Source organism: Staurois parvus, unplaced genomic scaffold (genome assembly GCF_062004578.1).
Source record: "Staurois parvus isolate SC_StPar_1 unplaced genomic scaffold, SC_StPar_1.0 ptg000469l, whole genome shotgun sequence".
In the NCBI taxonomy this organism is placed as follows: Eukaryota; Metazoa; Chordata; class Amphibia; order Anura; family Ranidae; genus Staurois; species Staurois parvus.
The window spans coordinates 3,032,655-3,044,659 of NW_028318265.1; positions in this window are offsets into that span (position 1 = coordinate 3,032,655).

Sequence of the window (12,005 nt, forward strand, 5' to 3'; positions counted from 1 at the left end):
AATTGTTACTGAGTGCCAGAGAATTGTTACTCGCACAGACACAAAATTGTTACTTGCACAGACACAGAATTGTTACTCGCACAGACACAGAATTGTTACTCAGGGCCACAGAATTCATACTCAGGGACAGACAGAATTGTTACTGAGTGCCAGAGAATTGTTACTCAGGGACAGACAGAATTGTTACTGAGTGCCAGAGAATTGTTACTCGCACAGACACAAAATTGTTACTTGCACAGACACAGAATTGTTACTCGCACAGACACAGAATTGTTACTCAGGGCCACAGAATTCATACTCAGGGACAGACAGAATTGTTACTGAGCGCCAGAGAATTGTTACTCAGGGACAGACAGAATTGTTACTGAGTGCCAGAGAATTGTTACTCAGGGACAGACAGAATTGTTACTGAGTGCCAGAGAATTGTTACTCAGGGACAGACAGAATTGTTACTGAGTGCCAGAGAATTGTTACTCAGGGACAGACAGAATTGTTACTGAGTGCCAGAGAATTGTTACTCGCACAGACACAAAATTGTTACTTGCACAGACACAGAATTGTTACTCGCACAGACACAGAATTGTTACTCAGGGCCACAGAATTCATACTCAGGGACAGACAGAATTGTTACTGAGTGCCAGAGAATTGTTACTCAGGGACAGACAGAATTGTTACTGAGTGCCAGAGAATTGTTACTCGCACAGACACAAAATTGTTACTTGCACAGACACAGAATTGTTACTCGCACAGACACAGAATTGTTACTCAGGGCCACAGAATTCATACTCAGGGACAGACAGAATTGTTACTGAGCGCCAGAGAATTGTTACTCAGGGACAGACAGAATTGTTACTGAGTGCCAGAGAATTGTTACTCAGGGACAGACAGAATTGTTACTGAGTGCCAGAGAATTGTTACTCAGGGACAGACAGAATTGTTACTGAGTGCCAGAGAATTGTTACTCAGGGACAGACAGAATTGTTACTGAGTGCCAGAGAATTGTTACTCGCACAGACACAAAATTGTTACTTGCACAGACACAGAATTGTTACTCGCACAGACACAGAATTGTTACTCAGGGCCACAGAATTCATACTCAGGGACAGACAGAATTGTTACTGAGTGCCAGAGAATTGTTACTCAGGGACAGACAGAATTGTTACTGAGTGCCAGAGAATTGTTACTCAGGGACAGACAGAATTGTTACTGAGTGCCAGAGAATTGTTACTCGCACAGACACAAAATTGTTACTTGCACAGACACAGAATTGTTACTCGCACAGACACAGAATTGTTACTCAGGGCCACAGAATTCATACTCAGTGACAGACAGAATTGTTACTGAGTGCCAGAGAATTGTTACTCAGGGACAGACAGAATTGTTACTGAGTGCCAGAGAATTGTTACTCAGGGACAGACAGAATTGTTACTGAGTGCCAGAGAATTGTTACTCGCACAGACACAAAATTGTTACTTGCACAGACACAGAATTGTTACTCGCACAGACACAGAATTGTTACTGAGTGCCAGAGAATTGTTACTCAGGGACAGACAGAATTGTTACTGAGTGCCAGAGAATTGTTACTCAGGGACAGACAGAATTGTTACTGAGTGCCAGAGAATTGTTACTCAGGGACAGACAGAATTGTTACTGAGTGCCAGAGAATTGTTACTCGCACAGACACAAAATTGTTACTTGCACAGACACAGAATTGTTACTCGCGCAGACACAGAATTGTTACTCAGGGCCACAGAATTCATACTCAGGGACAGACAGAATTGTTACTGAGTGCCAGAGAATTGTTACTCAGGGACAGACAGAATTGTTACTGAGTGCCAGAGAATTGTTACTCAGGGACAGACAGAATTGTTACTGAGTGCCAGAGAATTGTTACTCGCACAGACACAAAATTGTTACTTGCACAGACACAGAATTGTTACTCGCACAGACACAGAATTGTTACTCGCACAGACACAGAATTGTTACTCAGGGCCACAGAATTCATACTCAGGGACAGACAGAATTGTTACTGAGTGCCAGAGAATTGTTACTCAGGGACACCTAATCGTTGAATTAAATAGTATGTCAGACAACATGCAGAGGAGTGGCAGAGGAGGCAATGTTTTAGGAGCGAGCAGACGTGGCAGCAGAGGAAGGGGTCGAGGCAGCAGTATTCGCAGCCAGAGGCCAGTGCTCCCGGTGTCATCCAGCGGTCGTGTCTCCACCGACAACCCTGCCGTCATTGATTGGTTGGCTCGGTCGTCTTCCTCTTCCCAGGTCACCTCTGACACCTACAGCCAACGGTCGGTGGGTACGTCAGACACAACCGTTAGTTGGCATGGCCCGGGACCAAGCCCACTGAAATCACGTGTCCTCTACCTGCCCCTGTCCTTTGCTGTTCCCTCACCAAGCGAAGTATCGCATGCTGTGGGCTCAGCCCCACTGTACAGTGAGGAAGAGCTAACAGAGGGCGGTCAGGAACGGGGGGAGACATCGGCCTTTTCAGCAGCCAAGCGAACAAGTACTGGCGAGGAGAGTGGCTCGGTAGCCGGTCTAGAGACAGGTCTGTCTCCTGACCCAGACGCAGCCGAGGGGGCTAGTAGTGAGGCGGAGACCCTACTTGATGATGAGGAGGTTGATCGCACTTGGCAGCCTCGTCGTCATCAGGCAATTTCTTCCGCATCATCAGGAGAAGAGGGTGGCAGCTTGGCAGCGAGCAAAACAGTCGGTGGGTTGCCCAGGAGACAGCAGCAGGGTCGCATCAGTGTCAGTGGAGCCAAACGTCCACGGAGTAGAGCACCAGCTCCACTGCAGCCTACCACCACGGCCAGTAGTGGTGCCGGTGCGCACGGAGGAAGTAGCAGTCAGCCAGTGAAGAGTAGCGGGGGCAAAGTTTCCTACTCGGTGGTGTGGCAATTTTTCCTCAAGCCGCCCGAGGAAGTAAACGTAGCCGTATGTCGACTATGTGGCCAGAAATGCAAGCGTGGCCAGGGGGCCCATGTTGGGACTACAGCGTTGCGTCAGCATATGCAGCGTCACCATTCGGTGGCCTGGGAAAACCGTGATAAACATACGGCGGTTCTGCCTGCCCCAGCCCCCGCTCCATCACCCGCTCCGTTACTTGCTCCGTCACCCGACGTCGTCAATCGCCCTCTATCAGCCAGTCAAGGCTCCAACACCTCTGCTGAGGGGAGTTGTCGCTCATTGGCATCTTCCGCTCGTTCAGATGCTCCTTCTCCTGCTACTCCTCTTCTCGGATTCCGTCAACAGTCTTTCTTGGAATCCGTATCCAAGAGACAACAGTTTGCGAGCACGCACCCGACGGTGCAAAAGCTGAACGTCCTCCTGTCCAAGTTGCTGGTGCTGCAGTCCCTCCCTTTCCAACTGGTGGACTCAGCACCTTTCCGAGAAATGATGGCTTGTGCCGCGCCGCGGTGGAGAGTGCCAAGCCGTCATTTCTTTGCCCAAAAGGCAGTGCCAGCCCTGCATTCACATGTAGAAGAGATGGTGGGCCAGTCTTTGAGCATGTCGGTCTCTGCCAAAGTGCACGGCAGCGCCGACGTGTGGAGCTGTAACTACGGTCAGGGACAGTACATGTCATTTACGGCCCACTGGGTGAACGTGGTGCCGGCACAGCCGCACCAGCAACTTGGACAGGTCACGACGCTTTTGCCTCCACGTTTGCACGTCCTTGGTCCAGCAAGCATGTCCGCCTCTACCACCTCTTTTTCCGCCGTGTCCTCAGCCGCCACCCCCGTGCCAAGTCCCATTACCCGACCGGCATATCACATGTGCAGGGCGCAACGGTGTCACGCTGTGCTGCACCTGGTATGCCTTGGCGAACGTAGTCACACAGGGGAGGAACTGCTGAGTGTAATGAACAGAGAAATCGACAGATGGCTGTCTCCGCGCAAACTAAAAATCGGAACCATGTTGACTGACAACGGAAAGAACATGGTGTCTGCTCTGCGTCAAGGAAGGTTGTGCCATGCGCCATGCATGGCTCACGTGTTCAATCTGGTTGTCAAGCGGTTCCTAAAATCCACCATCCCACTGCAAGACATCCTTAAAATGTCACGTAAACTGTGCATGCATTTCAGCCATTCCTACACCGCAAAGAACACCCTCATTGAGCTGCAGCGGCAGAACGGAATTCCACAGCATCGCCTGATCTGCGACGTTGCAACAAGGTGGAATTCAACCCTACACATGTTAGACCGCCTTTACGAGCAGCGAAAGGCCATCACCGATTTCCTGATGTTACAAGCGGATAAAGGTACTCCCCTGTGTAACTTAGATGTCAGCCATTGGCAGCTCATGCGTGACACCTGCCGCTTGCTCAGGCCCTTTGAGGAGGCCACGCTATTCGTGAGTCGGCAGGACTATGGGATGAACGACGTCATTCCTCTGTTGCACGTCCTGGAACAAATGCTGTTAACAATGGCTGGTCAGGGTGCGGTAGACGTGGCGCACAGATCTCAACGCCACATGACCCCTGTGGGGGCAGGACAGGAAGAAGAGGAGGAGGTAGAGGAGGACATTTGTGCTCAGGAATTATTGAGTGAAATGGGTGGTTTTTCCACTCAGCGGACAGGAGTGGAGGAGCAGGAGCATCTGGTAGAGGAGGAGGAGGAGGAGACAGAGGACCCAGACGCACCGTGGCAGTATGCTGTGGAGATGGAGGCAGGGAGTCCCTCGCATTCCTTGGCACAAATGGCCCATAGCATGCTCGGTTGCTTGCGTAGCGACAGCCGAATAATAACCATCAGACAGAGGGATGACTTTTGGCTGTCCACCTTGTTGGACCCTCGCTACCGGTCCAAAATGGTGGCCTTTTTCACACCTGCTGAGAGGGAGGCCAAAATTACGTACTATAAAAACCACCTATGTAGTCAGTTGGTCTCTGCCTTTGTGCGCCAACGTCCATCCTCAGACACTGTGGGCCCTGTGCGCTCGCGTTCCGCTGGCATGGCAGCAGGGGAGGGGTGGGGTGGTAGGAGCAGTGGCAGCTCCACCAGCAGCGGCTGCCTCAGTCTGCAGTCGATGATGAGTAGCTTTCTTCACCAGCGCAGTGAGGAAACTACTAACCAGCCGCAGCAGCAGCAGCAGCATCAGGTGGACCTGGAGCAGGAGCTCAAACAACAGGCTTGGGCCTACTTGGACAGCACCCTGCCAACCGAGGTAGACAATCCCCTTGACTACTGGGCAACGAAACTTGACCTTTGGCCCCAACTAGCTGAATTTGCCCTTGAAAGGCTGTCATGCCCGGCCAGTAGCGTGGCATCGGAGCGCGTGTTTAGTGCGGCAGGAGGTATTGTAACTCCGCGGAGGACACGACTGTCCACCCAAAGTGTGGAGAGACTCACGTTTGTGAAAATGAATCAGGCGTGGATTAGTCTGGATTTCAAACCACCAGTTCCTGACACAACTGACTAAATCCGCCATGAATCATGCCTCAAACATGTGCCACTTTCAGGTCTCCTCACACTGCTGGTGTGTTTAATTTTTTGACATAGGGTGCTGGCAGATTACGGGCCTCCTATAGCTGCTGCCAGGCCCCTAATCTGCCATAGGCCCCTATATACCGCCTCCTCATGCTGCTGCTAGGTCCAGAGTCTCTCATGGGTCCCTGTACGGCCTCCCATTGCTGCTGTCTCCATCGCCACACTCTGCTGCCATGTGCCACTTTCAGGTCTCTTCACACTGCTGGTGTGTTAAATTTTTTGACATAGGGTGCAGGCAGATTACGGGCCTCACATAGCTGCTGCCAGGCCCCTAATCTGCCATGGGCCCCTATATACCGCCTCCTCATGCTGCTGCCAAGTCCAGAGTCTGTCATGGTCCCTGTACGGCCTCCCATTGCTGCTGTCTCCATCGCCACACTCTGCTGCCATGTGCCACTTTCAGGTCTCTTCACACTGCTGGTGTGTTTAATTTTTTGACATAGGGTGCAGGCAGATTACGGGCCTCACATAGCTGCTGCCAGGCCCCTAATCTGCCATGGGCCCCTATATACCGCCTCCTCATGCTGCTGCCAAGTCTAGAGTCTGTCATGGGTCCCTGTACGGCCTCCCATTGCTGCTGTCTCCATCGCCACACTCTGCTGCCATGTGCCACTTTCAGGTCTCTTCACACTGCTGGTGTGTTAAATTTTTTGACATAGGGTGCAGGCAGATTACGGGCCTCACATAGCTGCTGCCAGGCCCCTAATCTGCCATGGGCCCCTATATACCGCCTCCTCATGCTGCTGCCAAGTCTAGAGTCTGTCATGGGTCCCTGTACGGCCTCCCATTGCTGCTGTCTCCATCGCCACACTCTGCTGCCATGTGCCACTTTCAGGTCTCTTCACACTGCTGGTGTGTTAAATTTTTTGACATAGGGTGCAGGCAGATTACGGGCCTCACATAGCTGCTGCCAGGCCCCTAATCTGCCATGGGCCCCTATATACCGCCTCCTCATGCTGCTGCCAAGTCCAGAGTCTGTCATGGTCCCTGTACGGCCTCCCATTGCTGCTGTCTCCATCGCCACACTCTGCTGCCATGTGCCACTTTCAGGTCTCTTCACACTGCTGGTGTGTTTAATTTTTTGACATAGGGTGCAGGCAGATTACGGGCCTCACATAGCTGCTGCCAGGCCCCTAATCTGCCATGGGCCCCTATATACCGCCTCCTCATGCTGCTGCCAAGTCTAGAGTCTCTCATGGGTCCCTGTACGGCCTCCCATTGCTGCTGTCTCCATCGCCACACTCTGCCATGTGCCACTTTCAGGTCTCTTCACACTGCTGGTGTGTTAAATTTTTTGACATAGGGTGCAGGCAGATTACGGGCCTCACATAGCTGCTGCCAGGCCCCTAATCTGCCATGGGCCCCTATATACCGCCTCCTCATGCTGCTGCCAAGTCCAGAGTCTGTCATGGTCCCTGTACGGCCTCCCATTGCTGCTGTCTCCATCGCCACACTCTGCTGCCATGTGCCACTTTCAGGTCTCTTCACACTGCTGGTGTGTTTAATTTTTTGACATAGGGTGCAGGCAGATTACGGGCCTCACATAGCTGCTGCCAGGCCCCTAATCTGCCATGGGCCCCTATATACCGCCTCCTCATGCTGCTGCCAAGTCTAGAGTCTGTCATGGGTCCCTGTACGGCCTCCCATTGCTGCTGTCTCCATCGCCACACTCTGCTGCCATGTGCCACTTTCAGGTCTCTTCACACTGCTGGTGTGTTAAATTTTTTGACATAGGGTGCAGGCAGATTACGGGCCTCACATAGCTGCTGCCAGGCCCCTAATCTGCCATGGGCCCCTATATACCGCCTCCTCATGCTGCTGCCAAGTCTAGAGTCTGTCATGGGTCCCTGTACGGCCTCCCATTGCTGCTGTCTCCATCGCCACACTCTGCTGCCATGTGCCACTTTCAGGTCTCTTCACACTGCTGGTGTGTTAAATTTTTTGACATAGGGTGCAGGCAGATTACGGGCCTCACATAGCTGCTGCCAGGCCCCTAATCTGCCATGGGCCCCTATATACCGCCTCCTCATGCTGCTGCCAAGTCCAGAGTCTGTCATGGTCCCTGTACGGCCTCCCATTGCTGCTGTCTCCATCGCCACACTCTGCTGCCATGTGCCACTTTCAGGTCTCTTCACACTGCTGGTGTGTTTAATTTTTTGACATAGGGTGCAGGCAGATTACGGGCCTCACATAGCTGCTGCCAGGCCCCTAATCTGCCATGGGCCCCTATATACCGCCTCCTCATGCTGCTGCCAAGTCCAGAGTCTGTCATGGTCCCTGTACGGCCTCCCATTGCTGCTGTCTCCATCGCCACACTCTGCTGCCATGTGCCACTTTCAGGTCTCTTCACACTGCTGGTGTGTTAAATTTTTTGACATAGGGTGCAGGCAGATTACGGGCCTCACATAGCTGCTGCCAGGCCCCTAATCTGCCATGGGCCCCTATATACCGCCTCCTCATGCTGCTGCCAAGTCCAGAGTCTGTCATGGTCCCTGTACGGCCTCCCATTGCTGCTGTCTCCATCGCCACACTCTGCTGCCATGTGCCACTTTCAGGTCTCTTCACACTGCTGGTGTGTTAAATTTTTTGACATAGGGTGCAGGCAGATTACGGGCCTCACATAGCTGCTGCCAGGCCCCTAATCTGCCATGGGCCCCTATATACCGCCTCCTCATGCTGCTGCCAAGTCTAGAGTCTCTCATGGGTCCCTGTACGGCCTCCCATTGCTGCTGTCTCCATCGCCACACTCTGCCATGTGCCACTTTCAGGTCTCTTCACACTGCTGGTGTGTTAAATTTTTTGACATAGGGTGCAGGCAGATTACGGGCCTCACATAGCTGCTGCCAGGCCCCTAATCTGCCATGGGCCCCTATATACCGCCTCCTCATGCTGCTGCCAAGTCCAGAGTCTGTCATGGTCCCTGTACGGCCTCCCATTGCTGCTGTCTCCATCGCCACACTCTGCTGCCATGTGCCACTTTCAGGTCTCTTCACACTGCTGGTGTGTTTAATTTTTTGACATAGGGTGCAGGCAGATTACGGGCCTCACATAGCTGCTGCCAGGCCCCTAATCTGCCATGGGCCCCTATATACCGCCTCCTCATGCTGCTGCCAAGTCTAGAGTCTGTCATGGGTCCCTGTACGGCCTCCCATTGCTGCTGTCTCCATCGCCACACTCTGCTGCCATGTGCCACTTTCAGGTCTCTTCACACTGCTGGTGTGTTAAATTTTTTGACATAGGGTGCAGGCAGATTACGGGCCTCACATAGCTGCTGCCAGGCCCCTAATCTGCCATGGGCCCCTATATACCGCCTCCTCATGCTGCTGCCAAGTCTAGAGTCTGTCATGGGTCCCTGTACGGCCTCCCATTGCTGCTGTCTCCATCGCCACACTCTGCTGCCATGTGCCACTTTCAGGTCTCTTCACACTGCTGGTGTGTTAAATTTTTTGACATAGGGTGCAGGCAGATTACGGGCCTCACATAGCTGCTGCCAGGCCCCTAATCTGCCATGGGCCCCTATATACCGCCTCCTCATGCTGCTGCCAAGTCTAGAGTCTGTCATGGGTCCCTGTACGGCCTCCCATTGCTGCTGTCTCCATCGCCACACTCTGCTGCCATGTGCCACTTTCAGGTCTCTTCACACTGCTGGTGTGTTAAATTTTTTGACATAGGGTGCAGGCAGATTACGGGCCTCACATAGCTGCTGCCAGGCCCCTAATCTGCCATGGGCCCCTATATACCGCCTCCTCATGCTGCTGCCAAGTCCAGAGTCTCTCATGGGTCCCTGTACGGCCTCCCATTGCTGCTGTCTCCATCGCCACACTCTGCTGCCATGTGCCACTTTCAGGTCTCTTCACACTGCTGGTGTGTTAAATTTTTTGACATAGGGTGCAGGCAGATTACGGGCCTCACATAGCTGCTGCCAGGCCCCTAATCTGCCATGGGCCCCTATATACCGCCTCCTCATGCTGCTGCCAAGTCCAGAGTCTGTCATGGGTCCCTGTACGGCCTCCCATTGCTGCTGTCTCCATCGCCACACTCTGCTGCCATGTGCCACTTTCAGGTCTCTTCACACTGCTGGTGTGTTAAATTTTTTGACATAGGGTGCAGGCAGATTACGGGCCTCACATAGCTGCTGCCAGGCCCCTAATCTGCCATGGGCCCCTATATACCGCCTCCTCATGCTGCTGCCAAGTCTAGAGTCTCTCATGGGTCCCTGTACGGCCTCCCATTGCTGCTGTCTCCATCGCCACACTCTGCTGCCATGTGCCACTTTCAGGTCTCTTCACACTGCTGGTGTGTTAAATTTTTTGACATAGGGTGCAGGCAGATTACGGGCCTCACATAGCTGCTGCCAGGCCCCTAATCTGCCATAGGCCCCTATATACCGCCTCCTCATGCTGCTGCCAGGTCCAGAGTCTCTCATGGGTGCCTGTACGGCCTCCCATTGCTGCTGTCTCCATCGCCACACTCTGCCATGTGCCACTTTCAGGTCTCCTCACACTGCTGGTGTGTTGAATTTTTTGACATAGGGTGCTGGCAGATTACGGGCCTCCTATAGCTGCTGCCAGGCCCCTAATCTGCCATAGGCCCCTATATACCGCCTCCTCATGCTGCTGCCAGGTCCAGAGTCTCTCATGGGTCCCTGTACGGCCTCCCATTGCTGCTGTCTCCATCGCCACACTCTGCCATGTGCCACTTTCAGGTCTCCTCACACACTGCTGGTGTGTTCAATTTTTTGACATAGGGTGCTGGCAGATTACGGGCCTCCTATAGCTGCTGCCAGGCCCCTAATCTGCCATAGGCCCCTATATACCGCCTCCTCATGCTGCTGCCAGGTCCAGAGTCTCTCATGGGTCCCTGTACGGCCTCCCATTGCTGCTTTCTCCATCGCCACACTCTGCCATGTGCCACTTTCAGGTCTCCTCACACACTGCTGGTGTGTTGAATTTTTTGACATAGGGTGCTGGCAGATTACGGGCCTCCCATAGCTGCTGCCAGGCCCCTAATCTGCCATGGGCCCCTATATACCGCCTCCTCATGCTGCTGCCAAGTCCAGAGTCTGTCATGGGTCCCTGTACGGCCTCCCATTGCTGCTGTCTCCATCGCCACACTCTGCCATGTGCCACTTTCAGGTCTCCTCACACACTGCTGGTGTGTAGAATTTTTTGACATAGGGTGCTGGCAGATTACGGGCCTCCCATAGCTGCTGCCAGGCCCCTAATCTGCCATGGGCCCCTATATACCGCCTCCTCATGCTGCTGCCAAGTCCAGAGTCTGTCATGGGTCCCTGTACGGCCTCCCATTGCTGCTGTCTCCATCGCCACACTCTGCCATGTGCCACTTTCAGGTCTCCTCACACTGCTGGTGTGTTGAATTTTTTGACATAGGGTGCTGGCAGATTACGGGCCTCCTATAGCTGCTGCCAGGCCCCTAATCTGCCATGGGCCCCTATATACCGCCTCCTCATGCTGTGACATTGCAACAAGGTGGAATTCAACCCTACATATGTTAGACCGCCTTTACGAACAGCAAAAGGCCATCACAGATTTCCTGAGGTTAAAAGCAGATAAAGGTACTCCCTGTGTAACTTAGATGTCAGCCATTGGCAGCTCATGCGTGACACCTGCGCTTGCTCAGGCCCTTTGAGGAGGCCACGCTATTCGTGAGTCGGCAGGACTATGGGATGAACGACGTCATTCCTCTGTTGCACGTCCTGGAACAAATGCTGTTAACAATGGCTGGTCAGGGTGCGGTAGACGTGGCGCACAGATCTCAACGCCACATGGCCCCTGTGGGGGCAGGACTGGAAGAAGAGGAGGAGGTAGAGGAGGACATTGGTGCTCAGGAATTATTGAGTGAAATGGGTGGTTTTTCCACTCAGCGGACAGGAGTGGAGGAGCAGGAGCATCTGGTAGAGGAGGAGGAAGAGGAGACAGAGGACCTAGACGCACCGTGGCAGTATGCTGTGGAGATGGAGGCAGGGAGTCCCTCGCATTCCTTGGCACAAATGGCCCATAGCATGCTCGGTTGCTTGCGTAGCGACAGCCGAATAATAACCATCAGACAGAGGGATGACTTTTGGCTGTCCACCTTGTTGGACCCTCGCTACCGTTCAAAAATGGTGGCCTTTTTCACACCTGCTGAGAGGGAGGCCAAAATAACGTACTATAAAAAACACCTATGTAGTCAGCTGGTCTCTGCCTGTCTGCGCCAACGTCCATCCTCAGACACTGTGGGCCCTGTGCGCTCGTGTTCCGCTGCCATGGCAGCAGGGGAGGGGTGGGGTGGTAGGAGCAGTGGCAGCTCCACCAGCAGCGGCTGCCTCAGTCTGCAGTCGATGATGAGTAGCTTTCTTCACCAGCGCAGTGAGGAAACTACTAACCAGCCGCAGCAGCAGCAGCAGCATCAGGTGGACCTGGAGCAGGACCTCAAACAACAGGCTTAGGCCTACTTGGACAGCACCCTGCCAACCGAGGTAGACAATCCCCTTGACTACTG